Below are 15,010 nucleotides of genomic sequence, written 5' to 3' on the forward strand. Positions count from 1 at the left end.
CTGGTCAGGATTGCTAACATAACCCTTTCACTCTTACCACCTGCGTGGAAGCATCAAAGGTCCCCCCAGCGAATCTCCGGGATTGCGAGACAAAATCCTCACTGTCCACACGAAGAAGCAGCACAATGGCAATTACTCTTACCAGTAAAGTAATACCTCCTTGCCTTCTGGTCCACTGGCATGAGGAACCCAAAGTGACAATATGATCATCATAGCTTCAAGTTCTGTAGAATGTTTCTTCTCCGCAACCTGATTAAAGTGTTGCTCCATGCTCGCTTTGGCAGCACATATACTAAAATTGGAACGATACAGAGAAGATTAGCATGGCCCCTGCACAAGGATGACACACAAATTTGTGAATCATTCCATATATTGGAAGAATACCCTGTCAATAAATGGCACGGGGAAAATTTGGTAGCTACGCATAGAAGACTGAAACAGGATCCACACAAAAATCAATTCACGATGTATAACAGACTTAAATCTAAGGCCAGAAACCATAAGAATTCTAAAACTAAATGTTGGAAAAATGCTCATAGACATCTGCCTATGCAAAGAATTTAAGAAGAAGACCCCCAAAAGCAATCACAGCAATAACAAAAATAAATAAACAGGAGCCAATAAAATTAAAAAGCTTCTGCAAAGCCAAGGACACAATCATTAGAGTAAATACACACCTACAGAATGGGGGAAAATATTTGCATGCTACAGATCCTATAAAGAGCTGATAACCAGAATCTATGTAGAACTCAGGAAAATCAGCAAGAAAAAAATCAAACAATCCCATTAAAAAGTGGGCAAAGGACATGAACAGAAACTTTTCAAAAGAAGACAGACTAATGGCCAACAAACATATGAAAAAATGTTCCACATCTCCAGTTATCAGGGAAATGCAAATCAAAATCACAATGAGATATCACTTAACTCCAGTGAGAATGGCTTTCATCAAAAGTCCCCAAACAACAAATGTTATCATGAATACAGAGAGATAAGAACACTCCTACACTACTAGTGGGACTGCAAAGAGTTCAACCACTGTGGAAAGTAATCTGGAGATACCTCAAAGAACTAAAAGTAGGATTACAATTTGATGCAGTTATTCCACTACTGGACATCTACTCAAAGGAAAAAAAGATATTCTATAAAAAAAATCTCAAATATTTATAGCAGCACAATTTGCAATTGCAAAGATGTGGAAACAACCCAAGTATCCATCAATCCATAAGTAGATTAATAAAATGTGGTATGTGTATTAATATACCATGGCTTTCTACTCAGCCATAAAAAAATGACAAACTACCTCTTGTATTACCTTGGATGGAGCTGGAGCCCATTCTTCTAAGTGAAGTATCACAAGAATGGAAAAACAAACACCACATGTGCTCACCATTAAATAGGTACTAATTGATCAACATTTATTTGCACATATGGAAAGTAACATTTATAGGGTTTCAGGTGGGTGGGAGGGAGGGATGTGGTGCGAGCTGTCTGGGGGATGAGCACGCTTGTAGCTCTCACTCAGTGGGGTGAAGGCAATATATGTAACAAAACCATTTGTACCCCCGTAATACTCTGAAATTTTTTTAAAAAGGTAATAAAATTAAAAACTAACTAAATAAAAAATAAAGTGTTTCTCTATCTTTGCCCCAGAAACAGGACTCTCTATTACATCAGAACCTAGGTTTGTGGGCCAAGGGAGAATAAGTGTCAGAAGTCCGTCATTATGAATGATGGTGAGAAGTGTGCTTTCCTTCCACCTCGCATTCCATATATTCTAGCTTTTATTTAGCACATACACTTAGAAGATGCGTCCTCAATGCTACTTGTCCTTGAGCTGGTGCCTTATCTGCAACTTTAATATGTAATTTCTTATCTAAGGATAAGCTCCAGTAGCTACAGTTACATAGTTACTGAATATTCCAGGGTCAAGAACTCTCTCTAGCATAGCCCATATCATGCCAGGAGCTGCTTTTCAAACACCAAGTTGTCTTCTGCTACCACAAGCACAGTCTATTTCTAAAACCCTATAATGGTGCCCTGTAACTCTTGCATGGTGCTTGTCAAGTTCAAATGATATCCTCGTCTATTCCACATGCCACAACTCCATTGGATCTGAGGTCAGGTGGCTGTAGTGACATAGCAGCTGGCACCATACCTAGATCTGGGAAGAGTCTCACCTTCTGGACCACACTCAAAACTGTCGGCCTTTTAAGTTACCAGATAAGTAAAGCAGAGTGATATTCTCAAGTGGAGAACATGCTAACTGCAAAACCCAAAGGCCCAGCAGGTGCTATGCCTCCTGCTGAGAACAGCAGGTGTGAGAGGCAAGGACTCTGTCTTATACCTTAGACACTATGGATGTCCCAGCATGTTCGAAACTACTGGGCCCATAACAATCAGTTTATGTCCCAACCCCCAAACTCTTGTTGAGTTTATCTCTCTTTTTCTGACGCTACATATTTTAATATTTAGAGTACTTGCTACTCTACTCATGAGATCCTATTAACATTATATTATCAGTATGGTGGATTAATGGGATGTTCTAGAGATAGCAACAATACTTGTCTTCATCCTTCGGGCTGCTCTAACAAAGCTGTTATAGACTGGGTGTCTCATAAACAACAAGAATTTATTTCTTTTGGGTCTAGAGTCTGGGAAGTCCAAGTTCAAAGTGCTAGTACTTTGAGGATCTGGTGTGGGCCTGCTACCTGTCATAGCTGGAGTCTTCTCACTGTATCCTCACATGGTAGAAAGGGTGACAGGTCCCTCTGGGGCCTCTTTCATAAGAACACTAATATCATTAATGATGGCAGAGTCCAAAGTCCCTAGTCCCTAATACTAGTTTGCTAATATTATCATACTAGAGATCAGATTTTGACACCTGAATTTTAGGAGGACATGAACACTGGGTTTATAGAAATGAACAAGGTCCTTTAGGGCTATATTGTGACAGAAGGTAGAAGAATTAGCCGTGTCTGGGGACAATTAACATAACTGTCCTTCCCACATAAATGAAAGCATCTTTTGTTTCTCCTTACTAATGTATGTTGAGAAAAGTGTTTTCACCAGATTAATAGCTACATACTAAGTGCCAGAGGCTGTGTTAATCTGTTCCAGGAGAAATGCCATATTGTGCCTGTGCATACAACTGTGGCAATCATTTGGCTAAGTTTACAGTAGGTCACTGCCATTTTCCAAGAGTCATCTTTGACTTCAGGGGCCATACAAACTCATTGGATGTGATCTTAATGGGCAACAACACTGCAGCATCCTCTAGAACTCTAAGTCTTTAATGGGGGCTTAAATCTTCAATTCCTGCGGGATGTGTTTGCGGTTACTTCTGGTAAACTACTGGTTTACTACTAGTTTACTAGTAGTACTACTGGTTTTTACTTCTGGCTTACTGTCTATGCTGAAGGGAAAGGTAGTGCCGAGGTCTGTTCCAGGGACCTCACTTGGTCCTCACGAGCAGTGTGGCTCTTGTTCCACAGATCATGGAACCAAAGCGAGTGTCCTGCCAGGTACTAAATATATTTATCCCAATTATACACTTGGAGACAGGAAATGCTAACAGGGACAATCTGCAGAAAGACTGAATCTCTTGGGAGGTGACTTGGCCTAGAACTGCAATCATGCCTGTCTCAGCAGGGCCCTTAGTAGCTGGAGGATCCTGATAGCACCGTAGTTATCTGCAGTGATATATCAGAACTCAAAGCCAACAATTCTGAAAAAGCCTGAGTATTCTTTTTTCTCCTGAACAATTTTAGTCAGATATATTATCATAGGCTTTTTTTTTAGAAGGATCTGGGGAATGGTGAACATAAATACTTGTGGTGCATTGCAGAATCCTCCCTTCTGCTTTCCCTTTTAGTCCTCCAGCTAGTGGGTTCTGGGCTGAACATCACACTGGGGGGGCTGTGGTTTTCCATGCAGGTTATCTGCCTTCTGGGCGGCAGTTTGTACTCACCCTTTCCCTCCCTCCTCCCTCCCTTCCTTACTTTCTCCTTTGTTATACAAGTCAAATACTACCACAGTCAGGTATTGACCTAATTTGCCTCATTGAATGCCATGATCTGTTAAAGGCTTCACCACAGATCTCAGGAGACAAGCCACTCTCCTAATCTCTCCAGCCTTCCTGTATGTTTTGGTAATTACACCTTGTCTCCGACAGTTAGACACCATCCCCAGGCCTCTGCCATTGCAGAATCCCATCATCTGTGTGGGTTCCAGGGAACTGGGGTCCACAGCGCATCTCCTGCTGTCAGAGAGCCAGCGCCAATTACGTACACCCTTATCTTAGTCAAAGGAGTGCCCTGTCGGCCTGCCTGGAAAACACAGTGAAGTGATGGTTTCTCTGGCTTCACATAAATCGATTACCACATTCCCACCTCTGCCTTCCTAAGTCTCCTGGCCCTACCTCGATGCCCTGACGCTGCAGTCCTGCTGTCTCTGTGGAATTCACTGTTAACCATCCTTATCCCCAAGCTTCAAATGGCCACCCCCACAGCACATCAGGGCTGCTTCTCATTGACCTTTTCAAGATGGTCACTGCTGCCAAGTTCTTACCTGTCCAAATCCATATTGCTGCCTCCCCCTCCTATCCCAACCCTCCCAGGATCCATTCCCACTCCTCTTCCCCTGATTCTCTTTCTGTTGGCTGTTATTTTCTTCTATGCCTTGGGCTACACGTCCCTACGTGCCCGGCGCAGAGACTCGAGCCTGCTCACCAGCCTGGAGATGGTGAAGAAGGTAAGGGGAACCTTCATCAGGACAAGCATCATCATGCAAGGCGCTTGCTTCCATGAGGTCCCTGTGGGAGCTCATCGAGAAGATAACCCTGGAACAAAGACACAGAAAAGGCAACTGGACAAGTCATAATGAAATCTGGGGTAAGAGTACCCAGGTAAAGCCAAGCCGAAGAGCAAAGCACCTGATCAGGGTGTGCCCGACACATTTGGATGGAGGTGTGGGGCACGGGCAGCGCACATGGAGAAGGGTCCGAGAGAAAGAGGGTGGTAGGAGCAAGATGAGAGAACTCACTAATCCACCAGCACTTAACGAGACACTGGCCTAGACCATTCAGGCTGCCATAACAAGCTACCATGAACTGGCGATTTACAAACAATAGAAATTTATCTCCCACCATTCTGGAGGCTGGGAAGTGAAAGGTCAAGGCGGTTTTGATCTCTGGTGAGGACCTGCTTTCTGGCTCATAGACTGCACATTATTGCTGTGTCCTTATGTGGAGGGAGGGGCAAGCGGTCCCTCAGGCCTCTAAGGGCACCAGTCTCATTCACGAGGCCTCCGCTTCCATGACCTAGTGACCTCACAAAGGCCCACCTCCCAGCACCATGTCCTTGGGGGTTAGGATTTCAATATATGGATTTAGGGGCACATAAGCATTTAGTCCATTGCAGACATAATTTATAATTTTCTTCAATTTATAGTTAAGAAAACTTACAGCAAGTTTAAATAGTTTTGCCTTCTGGCAGTCCCCTAGAGATAGCATTGAAACCAAGGAGGACTATTTCTAAAGGATGTGTTCTTAACAACCATGCTGCAGTAGCGAGTGGGGAAAGAAACAAAGCAGCCACATGTAAGCCGTGTAAGCCCATGAGCCTGATACTCCCTGTGTACACTCTTCATGCTCTGGTCCCTGGTTCTTATCCTGGACCTTGCTGCAGTGACAAGTGTCAACTAAATTTGCATCAACTGAACTTCATTCCCTCACTGTCTTCCTTGGGGACGCCCCCTCCGGCCCTCTCTGTTCCCCTCCTCTGATGCCTTACTCTGCATAGCGTTTACACACCGTTTATATAATATCATACCATCAAATGGACTCATTTGTCTACTGTCTCTCCAGCTAGGACATGACCTCTCTCAGGGCATGCCATTTTGCATCCTGCTGTGTCCTAGGGCTCAGAGGAGTGCCTGGTGCATAGTAGGCATGCCATAAATATTTACCAAATGAATTAATGATGAATAAATACCTGAAACCCACTCAAAACAGTATCTGACATGTGTTAATCCCTCAATAAATGGTATTTGTTGTTACTATTACTTGCTGTGTGGTCTTGCTTAAATACTTAATCTCTCTAATTTCTGCTTTGACATCTGAAAAATGAAAGAATTATCTGTCCCATGTGACTGAAGTAAGGGATATGTGAGATAATGTGTGGAAGGAAACCTGCACAAGGCAGGAAATCAATATATAGCAGCTTTCATCCTTTTATTATTCTGTTGTCGATTTATTAAGTATTAAATTCTGTATGATAAGTTTGCTTAAACTGAAAGAGAATTGTTCAATTTAATTTAATTGGGGCTGTGCAAATTCACAAATTTTTATCCTTTCAATGTTTCCCTCCTCCGTTTATTATTTATTACTCACTAAATGCAATCATTATGGCTTAGCCTCAAGGTCCTGTTTGCAAACAGCGCCACATGGAAACCAAACACATCTTCTCACACACGCACACAGGCATTTCAGAGCAAGTAAAGATCATTTAATAATGTACGAAAAGTCCAAGGATTATTAAAAGAAAGTGAATTATTCTTGGAAAACACTCAAGCCAACAGCCTTCTGTCTCCCTGTGGCTGAGAAACTAGTGAAGCCCAGAGCCTTGTTGGTCATCCGTGGGACCTGGCCATCACTGGCTCATTTGCATATTGCTTATCACATATTGCTGGCTCATTTGCATATTGCCTTGGCTGTATCACTCTTTAAGTGAAAAAGGTATTTAATTAGACTTGTTGAACTTAAAGGAATGGCTTTCCAGGATTGGTTATGAGTTTCATTTATTTTATTATAGAAAATAAAATTTTCTGGAATTATTCCAGTTCATGATCAAAATAAAGCATGACTTCAGATGTCGGTCAACTTTAAGTAAATCCTATCTCGGCCACTTATGAGTAATGCTATGTAACTGAACTCCACCCAGCTTGGGCTTCAAATTTGAACATGAAATAAGAATAATAACATTTCACAAAGTCATTGTGAAAATAAAATTAAAGGAATATAACATAAATTTTTCAAGGCCCATACTAGTAATTCAAAAGATATGATAAATGTCATAATCTAACATGTTTTGTTTTTAAAAACTACGTATCTGATGCCTATGATATACTGGATACTGCTCCGAGCTCTTTGTATTAGCTGATTGAATCATCACAACGCTTTCAAATAAGCTGTTATTATCTTCATTGCACAGCTACTGTCCTGCGGAGAGAACTCACAGAACGTGCCCAAAGCCCGTGGGCAGCGTCATTCCCCCCTCTTCCTTTCAGCCATCACTGACTTGAGTCATTCAGTCTTTTTTGCACCCTATGCAGGAGATACGTCAAGAGCAGCATTTGGCAGAGGCAGCCATGATGTCACAGAGAAGCCAGGCATCATTCCTGCAGGCTGTCCCATGGTTGGTAAGAGCTAGACTTAAGAGCAAGGCTGTCGGAGTCCAGGGAGAGACTTAACTACTTATTATGCCCTACTGCCCTGTTTGATCAGTTACCCTAAACGGTTAAAGGAAGTGAAAGAAAACAACTTATTTTTGGAAATCACCTTCGGATGAAGCACTATTATTTTTAAGCAAATGCAGTTAGCTGCCCCTGGGCTCACTGGTAACACTGCTGGGGACGGGACTGAGGCTCTTGGCCTCCTTGTTGCTCTGAGAGCAACCCCCGTCACATCCACCACTGCTCTCAGCCTCTAGCTGAGAGGAGAAGTCGGTATCCAGTTGCCAAGCAGAGATAAATAGGAACCTAATTGGTTTTATATATTTCAATTGAAATATTTATTCATGTGAAAAAAACCTTCACTCTATTAAAAGTAATTTGATTTAGAAATATTTTTCCTTGAAAGAGTTCTGAATAATGTCCCCATATTCTATGTTATGAAAGCAGAAGGGAAGATGTTTCCAATTAAACACTTGAAAACATCTTATTCATAAATTATTTTGCCAAATATACAGCAATAAATTTCATAGAAGTTAATGTGTGGATTGGGGACACAGGGTTTGTTCACAATGCAAGAGGGAAAGAGAAAGCATAGAAACATGATCATCATTTCCTTGTGAGAAACCCTTGGAGGACAAGTGGTCTCTACTAATCTAGGTTTGCTGAGGCAATTGTCTGCTGAGTGTTTATAAAAATAATTGTCTGCTGAGTGTTTATAAAAATATCTTATCAGTTGCTTTATTTTTCTGTTTCACTTAAGTATGGGCTGGATGTTCCTATGCCTTCCCACAGGGTCCTATGCTTAGATCTTACCGCTTCATGTTCCCACTGCTTATTCCACTATCTCCACTAGAATGTGAACCTCTCGAGGCCAGGGGTTTTCAATAAGTTATTTTTGTGTCCCTTAAATTTTGACTATGCCTGAGAATGATGTAAGCAGAGCTCACATTTAAGAAATCACAACCACGGAGTTAACCAGGCAGAAATCATGAGCCTCGTAGGTGCCAAGAGGACAAATACAGAGGAAAGATAAAAATACCAGGAGACATGTTTTCTGCCTACAAGAAACTTAAAGTAGATTTTAATGATTCTCAACCATTTTTATCCTTGATTTCTCCAAATGAGATTTTGAGAGACTTGATTTCTACAGTTTGCATTATAAAAATAATATGTATTTATTTTCTAAATATAAGTTCATAGCAACATGTTGAGCATGTTATTCGACACTGACCTCACTGCCATATCCCCATGGAACACTTAACCTCCTTTAGGGAAAGGCATTTCCTCCCCACTGGTTGAGAACAGTTTGTATCTGACGTGCAATATGCAGTCTTACAAACATCTATGCCCAACTGTAGTAAACAGCAAACCGCTATTGAAAGAATGGCTTACTAATTATGCATTGTTAGTGAGCACTATATATGGGACTGTATTTTTTAGTCATCCAAGTGGTAGTTTCATTTGTAACAGACATTTTATGTGTGCTATTGTCACAGATTAAAATTAGCACGTCATTGAAACATACATTTTCACATTATTGCAGAGACTGGGGCAAAGTTAGCAAATTTTCTTTTGCTGTTTTTGTTGCTGTGATTTTCAGCCTTGTAAGGGGGTGACTCACTTGAAGGTGAGAATGTGGGAATGCCCTCTCCTCTATTGCCCTTTCTAACAGCACCCACTGCACTTACTCTGCCTATCAAGAATCTGGAGCAAATGGTTATGTCTTTAGCTTATCCCAGCTTCATTTTGGTCTTAAAGAATTGAAAGACAAGTAGCCCACTCTCCAGCTTTGTAAGTCTCATTGGTACCATTTCTTCCATCATGCCTCCCTAATAATCTCTCCCTTCCCCCAAATTTCTCTCCCTATCTCCCTTGGAAGTCTATTGTACCATTGCTCCTCTACAAACATATTGCATTACAGAACAGTTCATGATCATTAAAAAAACAAAACAAACAACAACACCAAAAAACCAAAACCAAAAACAACAAACAGGGCTCTGCACAGTGGCTCACACTTGTAATTCCAGTACTTTGCAGGGCTGAGGCAGGAGAATCACTTGAGGCCAGGAGTTGGAGCCCAGCCTGGGCAACATAGTGAGATCTCATCTCTACAAAATAAAAATTAAAAGATTAGCTGGGTGTGGTTGTGCATACTTGTAGTCCCAGCTACTCAGGAAGCTGAGACTGGAGGATTGCTTGAGCCCAGGGGTTTGAGCTTATAGTGAGCTATCATCTCACCACCACACTCCAGCCTGGGAGATAAAGCAAGAACCAGACTCTTAAGAAAAAAAAAAAAAAAGATGGAGTCTTTTCTAATGTAGAGCTAATTCACAATGATAGCAGTTTTCACAGACTGGTTGATCACGTCAGGTGTACAATTTAAGTAGACATTGTGAAATTTGGAAATCACCACTGAAATAGCTGGAAAACCAAATGAAATATTCCAGAAAATGGAGTAGGTTCTGGGCAAGTGCCTTCATCCAGGCTGCTGCACTCTGGAAGCACACACACGAGGTGCTAAACTGTGCTACACTGGTGAGGAAGCAAAGCCCAAGTGTGTGCCCTACTTTCCAGGTTACAGGTAACCTTCCAGAAGGTTACGGCCAGTTGAGAGATTTGTGCACAATTCCTGCAGTTCACTGTGTGGTAAGTGGTTGCCATACCATTGCCTCGACCTCAGAGTTGAGGCAATCACTGTTAGAGCAGTTTAGAAATAGGAAAGATTAATAAAGTCTAAAGTTTTTAAAAATGTACCACTTGCAACCTCGTGTCAGAACTTACTGAGGAAATGACTGACTCCCTACGGAACCATGGTGGGGAGACTGGGCACCAGTCCCCTGGCTTCCCACACTCTCCACTTGCCCCACAGACCATACAGCATCGCTGATTGACCGTGGGGCGTGGTTCACCTCCCTGTCTCGGAACGTATCAGGGCCACCTCGGCTTCACATATTTTTTGTCCTTGCAGCATATGGTCACATGAAAAGGCAGTTTAGAGAGCACCACTCAAATCTAAAAGAAACATGTAGAAAGAGTGCCTTTGCCACTAAACCTGGGAATGCTCCCACAACTGTCAGATGTGGACGGAGTCTAGCCACAGGGGTCTTCCAGAGGTTTCTCCAACGTTTAACAGGCTCTACATGTGGCACTTTGAACATCTTCTACCAACAAAACAATGCATGAATCAGGTTTAGTTGTTCGGCTGGGCTTACAAAACTCACATAGTGACTCATATACTACAAAAAGCATAGTGCCATACAATTTTAAAAGCTCGGTTTATAGCAATGTTTCCCAGGAGAAATGCAGATGAAGCTCTAATTTGAAATACCAGAAAGTTTGGAATGAAATTCGAGGGAGGATGCAAAGGAAAGCATCAAGGATATCTGTGATTGGTGAAAGAGGTATCTTTTCGGCCAGGCGTGGTGGCTCTGTAATCCTAGCACTCTGGGAGGCCGAGGCGGGCGGATTGCTCAAGGTCAGGAGTTCGAAACCAGCCTGAGCAAGAGCGAGACCCTGTCTCTACTATAAATAGAAAGAAATTAATTGGCCAACTAATATATAGAGAAAAATTAGCCGGGCATGGTGGCACATGCCTGTAGTCCCAGCTACTCGGGAGGCTGAGGCAGGAGGATCACTTGAGCCCAGGAGTTTGAGGTTGCTGTGAGCTAGGCTGATGCCACGGCACTCACTCTAGCCTAGGCAACAAAGCGAGACTCTGTCTCAAAAAAAAAGAGGTATCTTCTCTTCCTCCTCATCATTTCCAGGGTCAATTTTCTAGCCTGACTGGAAAATATTTTAGGGCCAGAGAAAATGTAAAATAGACAAGTTTGATGATAACTATCTATGTCATTCCCCATTTTCTTCTGCTTATTCCAGGCTGTCAGACTTTGGTAAGTGTTGACTGTTGATAATATCTGTATCACCTTGTGTTCCCACAGAATTTAACAGAGAAAGAGGTATTGGGCTCGATTCCTAGAACATTGTAGGTGCTCTATAAATATATTATTTTAAATTGAATAGTTTCATGAGATTAAAAAATTATCACCACTTTTTAGAAAATAATGTGCATACAATTCAGGTTTAGGGGGCTAACTTCTTTTTTTCACATAGATGCCTACTATAATATTGAAAAAGTGTGTCTTCGTAATGGACATATTAATCCATGGGTCATATTAAATACACCTGCCAATGCACTGAATTTCCAAAAATAGAACCTCTCTCCCCGACTCCCTTGGTTTGACTGATGGAGCACTTGCCATCACCTCTGCTCAACATAATCCTGTCTGCCATTGGTCTGTGGATGAATATCTGACTCAGGCTGGGCCAATCAGATAGCCAGAAGGCGTGGCCTGGGAAGCTTCATCCATACCTCCCGCTCATAGCACGGAAATACAGTGGTATCTCATCACTGCACTTCCGTGTTCTGGGCCTGACCTATTCTTCTTGATCCCAACTTTTACCTCTTGAAAAGAGACTTTATCCTCCTGGGTGAAGAAGCCAATCACTTCTATAACTAGAATCTCTTCAGAGTATATAATAGAACATTTTGGGAGAATTGGATTTTTTGAGAGACAAACACTAAAGTTTTGAAACTTCTTTTTAGTATTTTTATTTTAATTGATATATAATGATTGCACATATTTACATGCTTTGTTAGGAAGTTGGATGAGATCTACTGGTATGGCTTCTGACCAAGGACCAAGTCTTTGGTAATATTTTTTGCTAAACATAATGAACCAAATATTCATAACACATGGTAAACAAAATGATCTCATTAATGAAGACAGAGGAGGAGTTCAAACAAAAGAAAGCCAGTAGGTAGAAGGTTTCAAGTATGAGTCTGAACAGAAGAGTAGAAGCAGGATTCACACATCAGAGAGTATTCTGGCTTTGTAGATGTTCTTACATCTGATGCTAGTCTTCTGCTATCTGGATCAGCATAGCAGAAAGGCACTGAATCTATTACTTTATGCTATATGTCAATGTGAAAATATGTGACCTTCATAACTTGCTGTTTCACTCAAAATGGCGATGACATTTATCCTTCATCTCTTACTCATTGGATGAATGTATATTGGAAATTACATTGCCATGTGAGACATTGAAAAATTAGTCATCATGATAATCATCACTGGCGTCTTGACCTCACCTGCATCTCATTTGAAGATTTCCTGATCCATATCTAAAGGCAGAGCTACATTGTTGCACAAAGGGTGACGTTCTCTCACTACGCACAGTTGAATTCCACATCCAAACATGGCCATCTGCAGACCATTTCCATGTGTCAGACATTCCCATGTCTCTGAGCCAAAATGACCTTAAGAGAATTCCTCTTTTCCCTCCATATATATTTCCTCCACATATAATCCATTTATGATGTTATGATTTGCACTACCAGTTGTTAAAGCAGAAAACAAAGTGTTGTTCTTGACCTAAGCAACCAATCTAATTGATTTTTCTTACTAGTTGTTATATCTGCTTCTGTCTGTTCCTATCACTGCTCTTGTCTTACTCCAGGCCCAGAGGTTGTTTCATTAACCTTTTAATTTGTTTTCTAATTTTTTCTGACTCATTATACACATTCTCTGCATCTCTAAGAAAGTGATTATTTTGTCATTAGTATAATTAAATTTTCATTTTATTAATAATTCACAGAGTTCTTCATACTCCAGCTCCACAAGCCACCTGCACACTCAGCTCCTTGTTGCTGAATGCGAGTGCAGCTGCTCCCACCCAAGAAGCAAACACGAAAGGCCAGTGTTGGTTAAGGAAACGTGGCTTATGTGAGTGTCCTCAGCCTGAGGAGATGGCAGACTATTGTCTCAGACCATCTCATCTTTTTCTGCTTACTGAGCAACCTACAAATGGAAGGGTAAAGGAGGTACATAGCAGAAAGCCAGCTTTGTGCGTCATCATGGCGCGTTCCATGGTTATCAGCAAACAATAGGCTGTCTGGTTGATCTTGTCATCAGCTGTTTGCTTTGGCTTGTTCCAGACTCTTGATCTATTTTTTTTCAAGGTCATTTTCTAAAATTGTGCCCTGCAACTGTGCAAGAAAGTAGCTAACAGAACAAGCCAAAGTCACACTGGAAGCAAAATGACTTTCCTTTAGCTAGCCTAGGGACACAGTCTGAACGGCCCTTGGGGTGGCTGGTACCCTCACCCTCACCCTCATCCTGCAATGGCAAACCCTGAGCTATAGTCTCCAAATTTGTTCAGTATTTCAAAACAAGGGGTAAAATTAGTACAAAAACACTAGTTCTTAAGACTCCAGGACTTTAACATTTCCTTCAATTGTTTGTATACCATTGGGCTTTTAATGGTTGCAGTTGTCATAAAGCCCTAGAATAGATAGTCCATGACCTTCTCTTCTTTCTGTGTCCCACACCGCTTACTCTCAGGAGATGCTTGGGAGTGCCTATTCTAAGTCACTCCCTCAGGCTAAGCCCATTCTATCTTGTTCACTGGAACGGAAATTGCTACTCCCCACCGCTCACCCCATGTCATCTCCTAATGTGGGCACTTGTCATTACAATCACCTTAACATCATTTAAAGCCAGTCAGGCATTCACATTCTTTAAGGAGTAAAATTTATGTTACAGCTAAAATAAAAATTTAAAAAAAGTCAATTATCTTAATGAGTTGCAGGTGGAGGAAAAAAAGGGCATGCCAAGGAGCTGTGGATGGTGGAAACCAGACGGACGGTGCTACCTCCCGTAGCAGAGAGGGCCGCCGTGTCTGAATGTTGGGAGCAGAACAAACTGCTGTCCTTCCAGGTCCGGACTGAGGGCACTGTCAGCAAAGGGAGCGAGGGGGAGAACCGGGTGGGAGACTGGGAATGCGAAGGCAGCATTGAAAGCTGCATCAGGACATGGGAGGATCTACGTGGAGGAGGAAAATCAGTGGGAGCGAAGATAAGGGTGAAACAGAGAATGGCGTCCACATTCTGCTCTGACCATAGCCTCGCCCTGGTGGGAGGGAGACCACTTCCTCAGGGAAATGAGGCCAGGGGGCACACCTCAGTTTACGGTGCATGTTTAAATGGAAGAGGATATCCACATCTATTTTCATCTACTATATTTTTTTCTGGAAATTGACCTAGGTTATATAGGAGTTTAACGTGAGATTTATTTGTTGTTATGGTTTTTAAGGTGCTTTGCTTTCTTTGTGCATTTTTGTTGCCTTTGCTGGTTTGGTTTGCTTTAACTGAGCAAAGAGATAGGAGTCCTCCAGTAAGCTAGGGCTGATTAATGGTAACTAGCTGGGGACAATCCTTATTTAAGACCCTGTCAGTTACCTGCCCATTCTAGAGACCAACTCAGCTTCTCAACTTGCATTTTCTTTTCGGAGCCTCAAGCTTCATGCATTCAACTTTCTAAAATTTCCTTTGACTTCAGTGTCTGCAAGTGCAAGACATTGACCAGGAACAATCAGTACTAACTCTCTCTCTCTCTCTTTTTATTTCAGTATATTATAGGGGTACAGATGTTCAGGTTACATATGTTGCCTTTGCCCCACCCGAGTCAGACCTTCAAGCAAGTCCATCCCCCAGATGGGGCAC

The 15,010-nt window shown here is 41.9% G+C and overlaps 1 non-coding gene across 1 annotated transcript; it reads left to right on the forward strand.

The window, feature by feature from the left end:
- The first annotated feature begins 268 nt into the window (after window positions 1-268).
- Window positions 269-375, forward strand: LOC142872817 (U6 spliceosomal RNA). Its single transcript, XR_012920903.1, has one exon. It is a non-coding gene; the product is annotated as a U6 spliceosomal RNA (small nuclear RNA).
- Window positions 376-15,010: the final 14,635 nt, after the last annotated feature.

Source organism: Microcebus murinus, chromosome 8 (assembly GCF_040939455.1).
Source record: "Microcebus murinus isolate Inina chromosome 8, M.murinus_Inina_mat1.0, whole genome shotgun sequence".
Classification (NCBI taxonomy): domain Eukaryota; kingdom Metazoa; phylum Chordata; class Mammalia; order Primates; family Cheirogaleidae; genus Microcebus; species Microcebus murinus.